The following is a 17,797-nucleotide window of genomic DNA, read 5'->3' as shown; positions in this document are numbered from 1 at the left end:
GGGAGGGAGGGAGGAAGGAAGGAAGGAAGAAAGGCAGACCAAAAGAAAGAAACTAGGCCATCTTTTTACACCAAATACAAAAACAGACTCAAAATGAAAGACTTAAATTTAAGACTTGAAACCATAAAACTCCTAGAAGAAAACATAGGCAGTATAATCTCTGACATTTCTCTTAGCAATATTTTTCTGATATATCTCCTCAGGCAAACAAAAGAAAAATAAACAAGTTGGACTAAATAAAATTAAAAAGATTCTGTAGAGCAAAGGAAACCATCAACAAAAGGAAAAAAAAAACCTACTGAATGGGAGAGAATATTCACCAATGAATGATACATCTGATAAGGGGTTAATATCCAAAATTTCTAAAGAACCCAAACTATTCAACATGAAAAAAATCCAATTACAAATGGGCAGCCAACCTGAATAGACACTTCTCCAAAGAGGGCATACAGATGACCAACAGACATATGAAAAGATGCTCAACATCACTAATCATCAGAGAAATGCAAGTTAAAATCAGTGAGATATCACCTCCCACGTGACAGAATGACTGTCATCAATAAATCAACAAACAACAAGGTAAAAATGTGTAGAAAGAGAACCCTCAGGCACTGTTGGTAGGAAGGCAGACCGGCGCAGCCACTATGAAAAACAGTATTGAGGTTCCTCAAAAAATTCAAAATGGAACTGCTGTATGACCCAGCAATTCCATTTCTGGGAATATATCCAAAGAGACCCAAAACATTACTTTGAAAAGATATATGCACCCCTATGTTCACTGTAGCATTATTTACAGTAGCCAAGATCTGAAAGCAACCCAAGTGCCCAAAAATAGATCAGTGGATAAAAAGGTTATGGTACCTATATACAATGGAATATTACTCAGCCATAAAAAAGAAGAAAAAAAGTATTATATCTTACCATTTGCAACAACATGGATAGATATAGAGGGCATTATGCTAAGTAAAATATGTCTCACAGAGAAAGACAAATACAAGTTCACTTATTTGTGGAATCATAAAGAATAAAATAAATAAACAAAATAGAAACAGCTTCATAGATACAGAAAGCAGACTGATGGGTGCCAGAGGGCAGGAGGGTTGTGAGATTGGGCAAAAAAGATAAAGGAATTGAGAAGTATAAACCGGTAGTTACAAAATAGTCACAGGATGTAAAGTACAGGATAGGGACTATAATCAGTAATTCTGTAATAACTCTGTATGGGGCCAGCTTGGTTCTCAAAATATTGAGGGGGGAACACTTCCTAAAGTTATGATTGTCTAACAACTATAGAGTCCACCTGAAACTAATACATATAATAATGAATATAAACTGTAATCAAAAAATAAAAAGTTTTATAAAGAAATTGAAAATGGCAAAATCAGAGGTATTCTTTTGAAAAATCAATCCAGTAGATTTTTAAAACTTAACCAAATAGCTGAATAGCTTATTTTTGGCATTCCTGAACTTCTATATTATAAATGATCCTATGATTACACAAATTACTATAATATGTAATCAGCAATGCAAACAAGGCATTTAATATCTGAATATTTACTTTCAAATACAGGTAAGATTCCAACAATGGCTAAATAGCTTGTTGCAAACTAATCTCCTTGCTAAGAACTAGGAACCCTGGGCCAAAAAAAAGAAATAATCTGCAGACATTAGAGAGCTACCATAGCAGTGAGGACGTAAGGGACAAAGGTCTAGAGAGAGAAGAAAAGCACCAGGAGGTAAGTCTATTATTTAGAACTGCTTTTTCCTTTGAGGCATTTGTTAATTTCCAAAGAGGGGGGAGGGGTGGAGGGTGCTGAGAGACTCAAAAACTGAGCATAAAATAATGACCAGGGAGGTTGTGAAGCTGCAGAGACCTTCTGCCAGTCTTATGGCATTGGGCGAACAAAAACTGCAGTTCAGGGCCTATGAAAGAGAAAGAGTCTTAAAAAAAATCAGGGCTTTCACATGTGGGACCCCTGACAACTACATCTTAGAATAGGGACAACGTAGGAATAGGCCAGCCCCACAAAGCCTGAGGCAAATCTGTGTATCAGATCAATCTCTGATTCTGCCTATAAGAAGCAAAAATCCTTTTTAGAAGAAAATGACACAGCCTAAAATTATCTCTACCATTTTTTATACGCTGTGTCCAAAATTCATTAAAAATCATCAGGCTTATCAAGAGATGAGACTGAGATAATAAAAAACTAAGAGAAAGGAAAATAAACAAGATATTGGAGTTATCAGACTTGGATTTTGCGATTTTGCAATGTGAAAATTTCAAGACTAGGAAAAACTATAAAATCACACACACACACACACACACACACACACAATGACAGTCATGAAGTCATCTTCAATTCATGTAAAATAAAGTATACACATTAAAAAACACAGGAAAAAAAGCTTTGAGGAAAATGAGATACCTAAAACACATTTGATTACAGTTATCAAACTTCAAAACAACATAACTTAAAACCCCAATAAAGCATAAAGTGGCTAATTTTGAAAAATAAGCTTATTAAAATGACTACTGAGAAATGGCAACCCCTCTAATCCTCTCACTGAATATGAAGGGGTTCACACTTATCAAAATGATGAATCCTAGGATTAAGAGTGCTTCCAGAGAAATTCTTCCTGGATTTTATCACGACCTGCACGAAAGCGATGGTAGTGTTACCAAATGTGCCATCCCATGTCTTGCACATCACACATGTGCACATGCAGAGACAACTGGAGACATTCCTGAAGTGAGACAGCACAGTACATTAGCAGTGATTCGATTCTGCTCCTGCTTTATTCCCCTGCTGAGAGTGCCTGGTCTCTCACTAACGGTGTCACCAGCTGAATAAGTACAGAATGGAAACCAGTAGAGGACAGTGGCAGCCAGCTATTGTGGACAATGGAACAAATGGTGAAGGGAGCGTGCCTTGGGAGTCATAAGCATTCAAAGTTCTGGAAGCACTCACCAGCTGTATGTTCAGAGAGTAATTACAGCACAGTGGACTGACCAGGACTAGGAATCATTAAAGGAGTACAGCACTCTCTTCCCTCTTCTTCAGCCAGAGACTAATTCCATGACTTCTAAGAGGCCGTGGAACTCATACAATGTCCTCAAACGACATGGAGGAGCAGTGAGTGCCTGTTAGACAGGCTGCTTGAACAACAGCAACAAAAACCCCAGACTCTTCGATTTTGCAGATAAGAATACCAAAGTAGCAGGTCTACTAAATCCAATGATAGCTTATTAAAAACAAAATTTGTTCACTAGAATATGCTTTGAAAAAGTGAAACTGATGTACCTTGAGAGTTCACATTTTTTTTTACATAATAAAAAGTCTCACATAATTCTATTCCAGTCACAATGCTGAGGTTGGTGTGCATGCAATGAAATCTGAGGTGCAGGTGACATTGAAACAATTTTGTTATAATTTGAAAGTCAATTACATTGCTCTAAAGCCACATTTCTAGAGGCAAAATTAATGACAGATTTTTTTCAATCGATTGTGTGAAGCAGCAAAAATGTTGGACAATTAGCCATGTGGGATGGCAGCAATCTTACATATGCTTCTGAAAATACTCTGAACAAATGTTTCAAGAAGTACGCAATGCTTAAATTTCTGGGATTCCTTCAATGAAACTCATGATCAGCAAACAAATCTTCAATCTAGGGTTTAATGAAGAGATAAATCTTTACCTGGTCGATAACCTGCTCTTTATCTAGTTACTGTTAAATAGAGGACAAGTTTAACTGCTAAGTACCACCACCAACACTCCATCCTGGCAAAGCTAGCCAAATATCTCGCTCCGCTACCCACCTCAGCTGAAAGCCACCATTTATTTAGCATCCCAAATGTACAGTAGAGTGACTGTGGGGACAATCTAACAGAAGACAGTGGTGAGAAATGAGAATACCTGCACATCATCAAAATTAAATCTGGCTACCAAAAACTATTATAAAAAAAAATTCAATAGCCCTGGCTGGTTTGGCTCAGTGGATAGAGCGTCAGCCTGCGGACTGAAGGGTCCCAGGTTCAATTCCGGTCAAGAGCATATGCCTGGGTTGTGGGCTCGATCTCCAGTAGGGGGCATGCAGGAGGCAGCCAATCAATGATTCTCTCTCATCATTGATATTTCTATCTCTCTCTCCCCCTCTCCCTTTCTCTCTGAAATCAATAAAAATATATTTTTTTAAAAATTTCAACAGGTTTATTCAATTTTCAGATGTTTTCCTTGTATTTTGGAAGTCCATTCTACAACAGTAATATTTCACTTTAGCTTCAGCTAAATATGATTTAACACTACCATTCGGTCAAAGTGTGTATTTGGTGTGCCTCGAATTTTAGTTAGTGACATTCTATGAGGCCATTTTAAAAATAAGGTAGCTTTATATGTATTGATAAGAATAGATACCCAATACTCAACTGTTATGTGAAAAAAAAATCAAGTTTTAGTTTAGTATGAGTAAGATATATAGAGATATACATATACACACAAAAATACTGATATATGTATAGAAATAAGTCGAAATAATTATATACTTATTTTAAGAATGATTATCTCTCAGAGGGTGGGATTAAGGGAGACTTTTTTCCTTTCTGTACAATACATTTCCCAGTTTTATTTGCCTTTGTAAACAACAAGCACCTATTACTTTTGGAACTGAGCCAGACAGAAATAAGGATATCTGGAAAAAAGCTAAATTTCCTGAGGGCAGAGACCTTCTCAGAATGCATTTAAGGCAAAACATCCCTAGATCTCAAAGCTGGAATCGCAGATGCCATTCATGCAATTTTCTCTTTATAGAACAAGGAAGAACCTTGGGTCTGGGGAGGCTTGGTGGCCTGACCATGGCCACAGAGCCAGTTAATGGCTGGACACCAAGACCTCTTGGCTCCTAGCATTTATTATTATATCTACAACTAATAAAGCTCTTTCCACTGGGCTTCTCAGCTATATGAATTCCCTAGAACAAAAGCAAACACTTAATAGTTTATGCCATTTAGTATACTAATATTTGACATGTTGACAATGTTTGAAAATCCAACCTCAAAAACTTAGGAAAAGAATCACTTAGGGTTCCTTTAAATAACTACTATAGTACTTTAAAAAATGAGTGTTTTTATAGAATTCTAGGTATTCTAATAATGATAGCATCAGAAAAATAAATATACCAACACTTTATTTATAATACCCGGGATTCTTATTCTGCCTAACTTCTTACATTGGTCTAACACATGTCTTATGATCAATGGCAACGTGGACACTAAACTTGTTAGAATTCTGCAGTACTATGCTTTCTAAAAGCTTAATCATAGACAACACGTCTTTGAATTTTAAGCTTACCCTTTCAGCCCCATCAGCAAAAAAGGGCTTTCTGCCAAGCAAAAGTACTTAACATGACCACACTCTTCAGTGGAAGTTAAGATGGGATTACAAGGAATAATCTTTATCTGGGCAAAGAGAAACCTGCAAAGACTTTCAGCTTCGACAATACAGACTTAGGTGTATATGAAGAGTAAGTGTGAACGATGGAAAATGTGCCCCAACTAATAATATCCAGTTCCAATGATAGGGTAGTGACCATTCCCATAAATGACATCTGTCCTAGATATCTGGATCTTTTTCTCACAAAACTGGCCCAGACCTTTGTGGTACATTCTTTTGGAAACCAATTCTAGAAAGCAAGAGGAATGTATCACTAGTTCTGGATGAGTATTTCACTTTCAGCTCCATGTTCTTAGCTTTTCTTTATCATAATCACCTTCCTTTATTTCCCCCACAGCCCTTGAAATATGCCCTCAACCAGGATACCATGTCTCTGGGAAAACACAAACAAACCTTTGTAGGTTGACAAGTTCACAATCTTCATTAAAAAAAGAATATGCCCCAACAGTCACTACAATAACTACTATAGAAAATGAAACATACCCTTTCTTCTCTCTGAATTTCTCTGTTCTCATCTACAAGAGATGTCATACTTGGAAGGTCAAAGTGGATCCTAAGTCCACAGGCTAACACAGATCAATTCAGAGATTTGTGGACTTAAAATCTACAGGACATAACAAATCTTGCCTCCCCCAACTTCAAGCTTCAATGGATGAGCCATTCTAGATGCAGATGTCAAGCACTCAAATATCTACCCTAAAACAAAGCAACAGCTAACATTTTGTCTTTGTGAGGAAGTCTATACAAGCCACTACAATGATTAATTTTTAAAAAGTCAGCTTGAGCCAAAAGAACAAGAGAGGTAAGAAAAATCTCTCCTTCTGCTCAACAGTGACTTATAATTAGGTTTCTCACCAGGTGTGGGGCCCCCAAAGCCCCTGAGCATCAAATATCCACATTGAGCACTACATAATAGATGTGCCTATCTTCCCAATGTCCCTAAAAAGTTGCTTCCCCATCTGCAAGGATTATGTAGAAGGAAAAGCCAAATATATACTCAGGTACCATGAAAGGGTTCTAGGCTTTATGATAGAAGGATGATGCTGACATTCTAGAATTTAGAATCTAGCTGTTTCCCTCAAAATAGTTGAGTAATTTATGTTAACCCTGTACCACCGTAGACAATCTAGTACAATTTCTCGGGTCAAATATTTCCAGAAATGAGGCCAACATCAAATCCTGGCACAGAACTCCAAGATAAGAGAAAGTGATTAGATAAAAGTGAATAAATAAAAATATAAAGATCAATCCTCCCATGGACAATAAAGTCATAAGACTAAGAACTGGTCTGAAGTAAAATAGAGTGTCAGCTAAGATGAGGTCTGGCTGCATGAAACAAAGACATGAAAAATTATGGCTTAAACAAGATAAAAGACTATATCTCTGTCAACTAAAAAAATCAAGACTTAGGCGGTCAAAGGCTGGTATGTGGCCCAGGCTCCTTCCAAGTCATTGTTCTGCCTTTCCTATGGAGTCATGATCCAAGGTGATGACTACAGCTCCTGCTACCCCTATCAAATTCCACACAGCAAAATGGAAAAAGAGTAGAAGAAAAAGAGGCAGAAGGCATGCATTATCTATCTGCTAAGTTAGTTTTCCCAGAAACTACCATAGAACATTTCCACTCATTTCTCTTTTGGCCAGAGCTGTGTCCTATCATTTTATCAAGCCACAAGAGTGGCCATGTGCCCAGATAAGAACCAGGAGTTTGAGGAGAATAAATATGGGTTGGGGAAGCAACTAACCTCTTTGACAAATTATCAGAAAGTCCTACTTAAGAGGTAGCTAATAAGGGTCAGCTGCAAGTGTAGTGATTATGCTAACTGAAGCATGAGTTGTCTCCAATTATTTCAATGAAATACTTGCAACATTCAAACTTCTCAAATTATTATTAAAACTAATTTTAGAGGCTACATCCCTTTCAATCTTTTTTTCCAATTCTGATAAGAGATAAGTGTGAGATAAAATTCTAGTTTCCAGTATAATGCAAGACCTTTATACCAAAATAAATACTATTAACTATCTTTCTCAGGGAAAACAGGCATAATGTGAAGTTAAACGTTAATGACTGTAGGAGTAATAATTCATTTATTTAGTTGCTAATTTTTTTCATTCTTTCATACATTTTTCAGCACAATTCTATGCCACACACTATTGGATGCTAATAATATATCTTTGCTCTCAGATCCTGAGTTGAATAAATAAGAGGGGACTATAAAAAACAAAAAACTGAAATTTTAAAAACATTTTAATACCTTTCCCAAAGCTTTAGAAAGGTTTGTACTCTCTCCCTTTCTTATTTTACACATACATGCACACATAATGAGAAGCTCATGGTGTTGTTTTGTTTTAAAAAGATTTAGTCTACCTAATAGTTTATTTGTATTTTATTTTCATAAATTAACCTGGCACCCAAAATACTGACTTTGTTGGTTATAGTGGGTAAAAAACATCATACAGATAGTCAAAGGTTCCAGATCTAATACCTGAAGTAGATCTAACCCCATGGCAATTTTGCAATGATTTACAATTCACTTCCAGAGGAGATGAGAGAGAAGAGCTAGATCAATGCCCAACCACCATTATCTGGAAAATAGCCTAATATCTCTCTCTCTCTCTCTCTCTCTCTCTCTCTCTCTCTCTCTCTCTCACACACACACACACACACACACACACACACACTGCAGTGCAGTCCCACTGTTACACTAACAGTCTTTTCCAAAGATCAGTATCTTGGTCCCACAGCAGAGTTGAGCCTTGCCTGAATTTTCTGGCCTGTCATCTGTTCTCCTCATAATTTCATTTTCATTCCTACACTGAATATTTTTTTTGAAAGTCAATCTATCCTTATTACCTACTTATGTCTCACAAACATGGCATTTTCTACCTTAACCTGCCCAATTTTCCTTCTTGCAATTAAATGTTATCCATCAAGGTTAATCTATAATAATAAAAGCTTAATATGCAAACTGACCGAACGACCGAACAGCAGAACGACCGTCCGGATGACCTTCCAGACAACCACACTATGACACACACTGGCGCCAGACCAGCCAAGGTGGGTGTGATGTGATTGGTCGGGGGGGGCCGCCATCGCCCCATGATCACCCTGCAGAGGGAGGGCCAGGCCACTGACCAGTGGGGTGATTGACGGGGGGGAGGCTCTGCAATCACCCCAAAGAGGGAGGCCCAGACAACCCCCTGCGGGGCAATCGATTGGGGGGCTCCACAGAACCGGGGAACCAGGAGTGTGTGGGTGCGGACACGGGCAGCGCCAGGCCAAGGCGGGTGCAGGCAGGGGGTGGGCCCATGAGGCAGCAGGGGCTGCGAGGCAGCTGGCAGCCAGGGCCGGGAGGCAGCCAGGGCTGCAAGGGCCCCTGCAGCTGGGGCTGTGAAGGCCTACCCTTGCACAAATTTCATGCATCGGGCCTCTAGTGTTAAATAATTTAAATCCCCAAATGCCATAATCCCATTATGAGAAAAAAAATGGCTTGAAGCATGCCCTCCAATTTAGAGAATACTATAGAGGTTTGCTAGAGAAAATGTCTGAACCCCTTTCTATCAGAACTATGAGAATGCTTTCTATTTGTTGTTTATTGGCTAAACATATGCCAGATTCTCAAATTAACACATTAAGCGCCCAGTCAGTCACTGGTGACTGACACTATACTTTCCATCCAGAAGACAAAACAGGCTGGGTGCTTAACATGTTAAAGAGTTAAGAAATTTTACCTGTTGTCTTACCTTTGATTTGTCTAATTACTTTTTATTGCACCTTAGCTCAATTCACTGAAATCACCTTTCTGATCATGAATTCACATCTTCGCATAAAATGCAAATTCATATCCACACCTTCAGCGGCTGACAGCCCTTCTTTCAGCTGCTACTCTCACTCCTAAGACCCTATAAAGCCTCTTTTCAAAAACACATAAGGATTTTCCTAATATTCTTCATAAAATCTCCAATTGAGCAGCTCCAGCAAGCACTAGTAATACCCAAGCTGAAGAGAGGAAACCCTCAGTCTATATTATAATTTTACTGAGGTTAACTCATGCAGGCGATGTAGAACGTGTGGAAGTGAGTTTTGATTAACTTCTTCATATCCCAGAGCCTCACTTTTCTTTGTAAAACTTTTAGCTCTAGCTTTTGAGTCTGCTTGGAATGAGTCTGGTTGGGCAGTGTGTACCCATAGAGACCACATGAGCAGAGGTCTCAAAATAGAAGGGATTTTTGCCATTCACGGAGCAGAAAGGCCAGTATGACTCAAGCATGGTGAGGGGTGAAGAGGCAAGATGTGACTGATGAGAAGGCTGCATCATATTCTGTATGTGACTCAGGGTTCTTCATCCAGTTATCAATCTCTCTGCTAAACACCATAATCTACAACAACCAGGCTTAGTGATCTCATTTAGGGCTAGTTCTTATCTGTTAAACATATTTTATATGAGTACCCAGGCACACAGTAAGTGACCAGTTATCCTTATGTTGTTTACAGATTAAACAAGACAACACAACCAGTAAAAATTTTAAAATGAACAGGAGGGGCTGTCAAATTGTCACCTTCAAAACAAAGAGGATGAAAGATTCAAATGTTCTCTGTCTGCATATGGTAATGGATTGTTCTAAAAAACATTTGTGGCTATATGCCATCTACCAAGCCTTTTTTTTTTTTTTTTGGTCTTCCAAATGGGTAAGAGTTTATTGCTAATGCAATAAACACGGAGAATAAAAAAAACATAGAGAAGACAATCAGATGCTAAAACACAGTAATGAGATTCTCTTACCTAAAAGAGTAAGGCTATCAGGAGCATTTGTTTTCTAGAATAAGAGTATCCATAATAATGATATCTTCAAACTAAACAAAGTCTTACCATACAATCCAACAATCTCACTCTAGGCACTTTCCCATTTAAGTTGCACAAAAACAGCCATTCTACATACATACAATAAGCTACTGAGGCACAACAAAACATGCATATTAGTAAGTGAAGGAAGCCAGTCGGAAAAGACTACATATTGTATGATTCCATTTCGGATAAGGAGAAACTATAGAGACAGGAGTAAAAAGGTCAGTTGTTTCCAGGCGTTTGGGGAGGGGATAAAAGTAGGTGGAGTACAGGGATTTTTAGCAGTGAAACTATTCTTATGATACTATGATTGTAAACACAAAACATGCATTTCTTTTTTTAAATATATATTTTATTGATTTTTTACAGAGAGGAAGGGAGAGGGATAGAGAATTAGAAACATTGATGAGAGAGAAACATCGATCAGCTGCCTCCTGCACACTCCCTACTGGGTATGTGCCCACAACCAAGGTACATGCCCTTGACCGGAATCGAACCTGGGACCCTTGAGTCCGCAGGCCGACGCTCTATCCACTGAGCCAAATTGGTCAGGGCAACATCATGCATTTCTCAAAACCTAGACAGCCTACAACATGAAGAGGGAATTGTAATATATGTAAATTTAAAAACCAATTTGGGAGGTCAGGGGATACCAGGAAAAAAATGTAGACTCTGACAAGAGAATCTAACTGTATTACAAATGTGTGAAACAGCCTTGCTGAAGGAAGTGGGGGTGGGAGGGCAGCTGTTGACCTAAATAACGTTGGAAATGAATGGAATCTGTAAGACAAAAGGCCAAAGAAACTGCACACAGTACTGTATTCTAGATGATAAAATTGTTTCCTTTGGGGGAATGGGAATTCTGATACTGCCATATGTATGTACTGGACTTGAACAGGAAGGTAAACTGATGACAGATATGGGGGCCAGGTTATTACCTAACACGTTTTGATGAGCACTGTTTGGTCCTGGCATTACTCATACCCATGATACATACTGCTTTCATTGGAAAGTCGAAAGTTGCCTCGTATTTGGTAGATCTGTTTGAGAAAGTCAGCAGTAGGGGTGTTGATTCTCATTATTTACAGCTGCCTTAGAGCATTTGGCTTTCTTTTATCTAAATTTTCCATTCCATATCTAAAAGACAGAGTGGTGAGTTTTAAGAAAATCTGATATACAAAAACACAAAATTATAAGACAGTAACTTGATAAACTGAACAATAATTTACTGATTTACAAAGGATTCATGAGCAGATTCATCTACTGAGACTCCATGACATATTTAAAATGTGACTGAGTTTCCAAAAGCTTTTCTTAAAACTTTTCAGAATACAGTCATTGTGCAGTTGCAGGAATGTCAGTGGATTGGCTATAAAGAAGCACCTGCTGTTTGATGCTCCCTCTCAAGTGTTCCTGGTTTGATGAGTACATTTGTGTCTTATTGTATTCTCAAAAGAATTGCTCTTCATGGGTGTTATCAAACGTAGCAATATTTTTCAAGATTTCAAAGCTCAAAGGAGAATTTGTGCCAGTGAATTATCAGAGTAGTATCTCTGTATCAGTGGTGTATCTCTTATGTCTTAGCAGTAGGATGAGGGTAATAAATGTTGGGTTTGCTTTTGCTATTTAAAAAGAAGAAATATCTTCTAAACCTTTTCCCACTGTATGAGAAACTTTAACTACGCAAGGTATCAGTGGAATCTGTTTACCAAATTCTATTTGACAAGTTTTAGTAATCATTTTTATATAATTAACCAGCTTTATTCAGTTTCATGTTTACTATGTTTCAGAGCGATGCTGTTGGGCAGAATTCAGCAAGTTAAAGGTCTTTTTTAAAAATCATTCAACTGCAAATTGACCCCCATCTGGGGCTTTCTGGGTATTAATCAAATAGTATCCTTTTTTTTTTTTTTTTTACTTTGGTATATACCTCTAAAGTATAAGGTCTTTTTTAATACTATAAAATAATATTATATGAGTAAATGGCAGTAATTAAAAATAATTAGACTGACAGCTGTCAGAAGGGAGGGGGGCTGTGGGGATGGGTGAAAAGGTGAAGAGATTAAAAAAAAACTCATCAACACACACAACAGGATGGTGATTACCAGAGGGGGAGAGAGATGGGGGAGGTCGTAGAGATTAAAGAGGGGATGAATGGTGATGGAAGGAGACTTCAATTGGGGTTGTGAAAACACAATAGAGTGTACAGTTGATGTATTATAGAATTCTACACCTGAAACCTGGACAGTTTTGTTAACTAACAACACCCTAATAAATTCAATTTAAAAATAAAATAAATAAAAATAATAAATTAACATGATCAAATATGTAGATAATATTTAAATATTTTCATAAAATGTTTTGGGTGCCTCTTGGGGGAGAGGAGGATTGTTTTTTATAGTTGGTGTATTCAAATCATGATCCAAATAAATACCCCAGGATGCATTTAGTTGATGTGTCCCTTAAACCTCTTTAGTGTTCATAGTTTGTTGAGGAAACCAGATCATTTAACCTATCAGTTTTTTCACTTTCTGGATTTTGCTGACTTGTACTCCCATATCATTGTCTAATCTGTTCTTTTTTTCCCCCCTACGCTTCCTATAAACTGGTAGTTAGAATTAGAGGTTTGATCAGATTGAAATTCAATTTCTGGATGAATGCTTTTTAAATCAGAAAAAAAATTAATGAAAATTTATAAGGACAGAATCCAATTTTAGATAAAGATGTAATGTTGGCTTTTAGAGTTATCTGGACAGGAGGAAAATATCCCAAATCCACTGTCTGTCTGAAATTGTTAGGAAATGAGTAGGACCTAAAGTTGCTCATCAGTAATATCATTTTATAATGAAATTAGAATAAGCTTAAATTGTAATAAAGTTTTTAAAATGTGAAATGATGGATAATATGCACAACCTGTATGGTCATCAATAATGACATAATATAAAATCCAGGATGATAACTGACAGGCTTTTTCAGGTGAGAAGAGATTAGATCATGGTCACCCAGGGAAATGGTTGTGTACTTGTATCCAGTTTTGAACCCATTTTGTTTTCTAAGGAAATGGGGTAGCAAGTAGAAGAGATGACAAGTTACTTTCCAAGCCATTTTCCCATCTTGGTAATTCAGAAATGGATGCAAAGAAAAGTAGATTTGTGTCCAGGGTAAATATAGGAAAATTCTGTTCTAGGAAAGTTCAAAAAATGGTGCATAATTAAATTGAGATTTCTAAAGGGGGAATTATAAGACATCTGAGGTTCTTCAGTCCATGCTCTGGGCAGACTGCTTGGTGGGGTGTATGGAGCGGCAGGACTCTTGTCCCTGCTGCAGAGTTCACATGCTGAAGGAAAAGAAAGGGAGCACCCACTGTACACAGGTCCCCGTCCCAATACACATACAACCTGATGTCTACAAGTTTGGTCCATTTGTTGCCTCTGCTGAATATGGCATATGGACAGTCTCCTTTTCCTCCTCTGATCCAGGGCTTCCAGCACGAACGGAGGGGAACCTAAACTCCCTGCTATTCCACCTACCTATTTCCAATAAACTATACTAAGCATTCTTTTGTGTTCACAAATAATTTTTAGTGAATGATACATATTAACCTTATGTATTTATAGCTGTCATTGTGAAGATGTAATATTGCTAAAATTGCCTTTAAATCAGAATTATAATCCTCCTATATAATAAAGAGCTAATATGCAAATGGTCGTCACGCCCTCATGCTGTGATGCCCTCATGCCATCATAATCCATCACAAGGAGGCTGCGTGTGCAGCAGCGCGCATGGGTGGGCGCGGCTGCATGCACAGTGAGGTGCGCGCAGGCGGGTGGGGACTTGACACTGCATGTGCGGCACGGAGGTGGGGCCCGGCGACTCTGCATGGCGAGGCCTGGGGGTCCCACAGCTTGGCGCGGAGGTAGGACCCCCAGCTCCAGCCTACCTCTTTGGGGCAATCCATCCAGGAGCCCTGGATGGGTGGGCGGGGCTACCTCTTTGGGGCAATCGATCACGGGGCTCCCACCCTGTGAGAGGGCACAAGCCAGGCTGGGGGACCACCCCCCCACCCCGAGTGCATGAATTTTGTGCACAGGACCTCTAGTTGAATTATAAAGTGGAATTTTGTTACAAAATAAAATTTCAAATTGTATCACCCCTTTTTAATAGAAGATGCTAAGGTTTTCGCTTTTCTGGTGGAAAATGAAGAAAAAATAGCTATTTGAAATGTCAATGTTTCTAAATCCAATATATATTTAAAACTGTTTAAATAGAATAAATTCTGGCATTGCTTTCCTTTGGCTTCTTTTCTGGAGAGGGCCATCTCCTGCCAAATGAGAAATACTTTCTTTTAACAGTTGTGACATTCAAAAGCGTATAATTCTATAGCTGTAAAGTATTTCAAGGTAATTTACTGTCTCTAGAGAAAGATTGGATTATGCTGTTTACATATATTTTATTATTTCTAACTTTAATTTTTTTGATAACCTGTGATTCATTAACATGAAGACCATAGTAGACTGGCTTCACAGTGCAGTGAAAAGTCATAAGCTACAACAAAATATGTACCAGCCATCTATGTGAAGGGGAAAAAGTCTTAGAATTGATACCAAATAAAATGGCAGAGACCAGCATTACACAGAAGGCCACCAATGTAAAGGGGAGACTGAGACTTCCTAACGTTTTGAGGCAGCTCCACTCAATAAGGACTGTCAATTATGCATGTCACGAAAGGCCACATGATTTGCACAAGCAAGATCCATGATGACATGTTTGCTCTGACTCAAGACTGAACCAAAGTCTAGTCTTTTTTATATAGTTTAATAACTCACTTTAATCACTTTATAAATCCTTGAACATTTCCAATGTAATTATTTCTGAAATGGAATAAATAACCGAATATTAGTTCATTATATGTACTATGTGCTATTACTTATTTTACCAACCCCACTGTGAATATTCTTTCTTTTTAATTAAATTCTTTATTGTTTAAAGTATTACATGAGTCTCCTTTTTCCCCCATTGACCTCTTCTGGCTGCTCCCTCCCCCAGCACATGCCCTCACCCTCCTACTGTCTATATCCATTGGTTATGCTCATATACATGCACACGAGTCCTTCGGTTGATCTCTTACCCCTCACTGCCCCACCTTCCCTCATAGGTTGGACAGTCTGTTCAATGCTTCTATGTCTTTGGTTCTATTTTTGTTCATCAGTTTATGTTGTTCATTATATTCCACAAATGAGTGAGATTATGTGATATTTATCTTTCTCTGACTGGCTTATTTCGCTTAGCATAATGCTCTCCAGTTCCATCTATGCTGATACAAATGGTAAGAATTCCTTCTTTTTTACAGCTGCGAGGTATTCCATTGTGTAGATGTAGCACAGTTTTCCAGAGCTTACTCTTAACTGCTCATGCAACCCATCCCCAGCAAGATCCACAGGGACCAGAGTCAACTTTCAGTCTGAGAGGTCCTTCATGGACACTGTTATTAGAACCAGGTAACTGGTTACATGTAAAAGTCTTTTCTGAGTTTAGAGTGTCAGATCCAATGATCACATAATGTTAACACTGCTGACAAGGAATACAGTAGCTGGATATAAAAGGAAATTCACAGAGTATACATTTCAGACTTTAATATCCACTTACTCATAATGTTTCCAAGAAACAGCAAAGGTTTACCTGACAGATTCAATGACACTATACTATGTCACTGAATAGTCAATGACACCTTGAAAGGTGATGGGCTGGGCTTTCTCAAATATGATCAGGGATGCCAAGGGAAAAAGTGAGGCCAGTCTGAAGGATACCAAATCAGATCCTCAAAGAAAGAGGAAATTTTCAAAGAAAGAGGAAAAAGAGAGGAAAGAAGTGAAGTGAGCCACTGGAACAAAATTGGGGATTTTATTTTAGGGATATTTGTTTTGATAAGTCAAGTATCTGAGTTTGAAACTTGGCCCCACTATTTAGTAACTGTGTGTCTTAAAGAAAGTTGCTTGAACTTTCTGTCAAATGGGAATAATAAGAATAGAACCTAGCCTTGTAGGATTATGAGGATTAAATGAGCTATGCACATACAATTGTTTTAACACAGTCACTGACGGGTAGCAAATGTTTAGTAATATTTAGTTGTTAACATAATCACCAAACAAACAGTAAGTAGAAATTATGATGCTGCTCCATCCTGAGATGTATTATGCCCCCCAAACCAAGTCACGCCAAGGCTCTCCCCCAAAAATGTCACTTAATTCGTCTCAGACTCAGATTGAGTTGCCTGTACCAATATTGTAAGCATATCACAGCAAAGGAAAAAATCTTTTGCCATTGGACCACAGGATTAAATGAAATGCAGATAGCCATGTATTGTGATTGACTGTTTGAAAGTTCACATTTGCTTTTTACAATAATAAATTTCTACTGTAATCTTGAATGAGAATGAATAAAAAGATTAAGGTTAGAAACTCTACCTGAGTAACTCATTGCCTTCAAAGACCAAACATCAACTATTAGTCTAAATTATGAGGACCATAGAAAGAACTGCCATTGTTGTAAGGCATTCAAAGTACTTTTCAGAACTTGATGTTTTAAAAAATCCCATTATAAATTGCTCTTCTATCATACTAAAAAAAAGAAAAACATATAAATACTAAATATTAAATTTCTTTTACTTAGAAATAATTCTACACCAAATAACAGTATATAATTTATCATCACAAAAAATTGTTATGGAGTAAGAGGGAAAAAAATCTCAAAATTCACACCCATCAATGTATCAGATGTTCCAATGACCAAATCAACCTCATGTTCACCTTGGTCAGCTGTATAACTCATTAATATCAATAAAAGCAAATTTACCTCACAACTATATATTTTTAATGGTACTTAATCATTTCGCTCAGGTTTGCTGGGGCTGGATGGGGGGGAATCAAATCTGAATTTGGTAACCAAATCTAAATTTAGTTTACTTCTTATTTAGATAGCACTTAATTGATTTAATACATAGGAAAACTAAAATATCTTCTGAAACAACATATCTAACCTTCCTTTAATAAGAAAGCATTTTTTAAAGTAGAGAATAATTTTTTATAATATCTCAGTCATTTCCAACTACCTCTTCTCAAGCTATAATATCAAGAATATAACACCAGCCAAGAGTATCTACCTGAAACACTAGAGAAATTCAGGTGGAGGCTGATTACAGATAAATGAAAAAAAAAAGTCAATAACTTTTCCACATACTATCAATAAATAGACAATGGTTGGGGTGGGGCAAAGAACCCCTTCATGGCAGCAACAAAAACTTAAGAAATGTTGCAACCTATATGAAGAAAACTGTAAAACTATAAAAATTCTTGTTTATTCATTTAACAAAATTCACTAAGATAAGACTGTAATTAGTGCTGAAAGTATAGAATTATATAGGCATCACTTCTTGGCCTTTTGGCCAAGATCAAGTGTAAAATTATATAGACCACTGTTGCCCTCGATGAGTTCACAGTTACATA

The 17,797-nt window shown here is 37.6% G+C and overlaps 1 protein-coding gene across 1 annotated transcript in view; it reads right to left on the bottom strand.

Moving 5' to 3' along the window:
• The window catches only part of AVEN (apoptosis, caspase activation inhibitor), a gene marked incomplete at its 5' end in the record, with an annotated part of 120,464 nt that overhangs the window by 10,989 nt on the left and 91,678 nt on the right, over positions 1-17,797 (bottom strand). The gene's annotated exons all lie outside the window — the stretch shown is intronic.

Source organism: Myotis brandtii, unplaced genomic scaffold, assembly GCF_000412655.1.
Source record: "Myotis brandtii unplaced genomic scaffold, ASM41265v1 scaffold927, whole genome shotgun sequence".
Taxonomy (NCBI): domain Eukaryota; kingdom Metazoa; phylum Chordata; class Mammalia; order Chiroptera; family Vespertilionidae; genus Myotis; species Myotis brandtii.
This window is presented reverse-complemented; position numbering and strand designations above follow the sequence as displayed.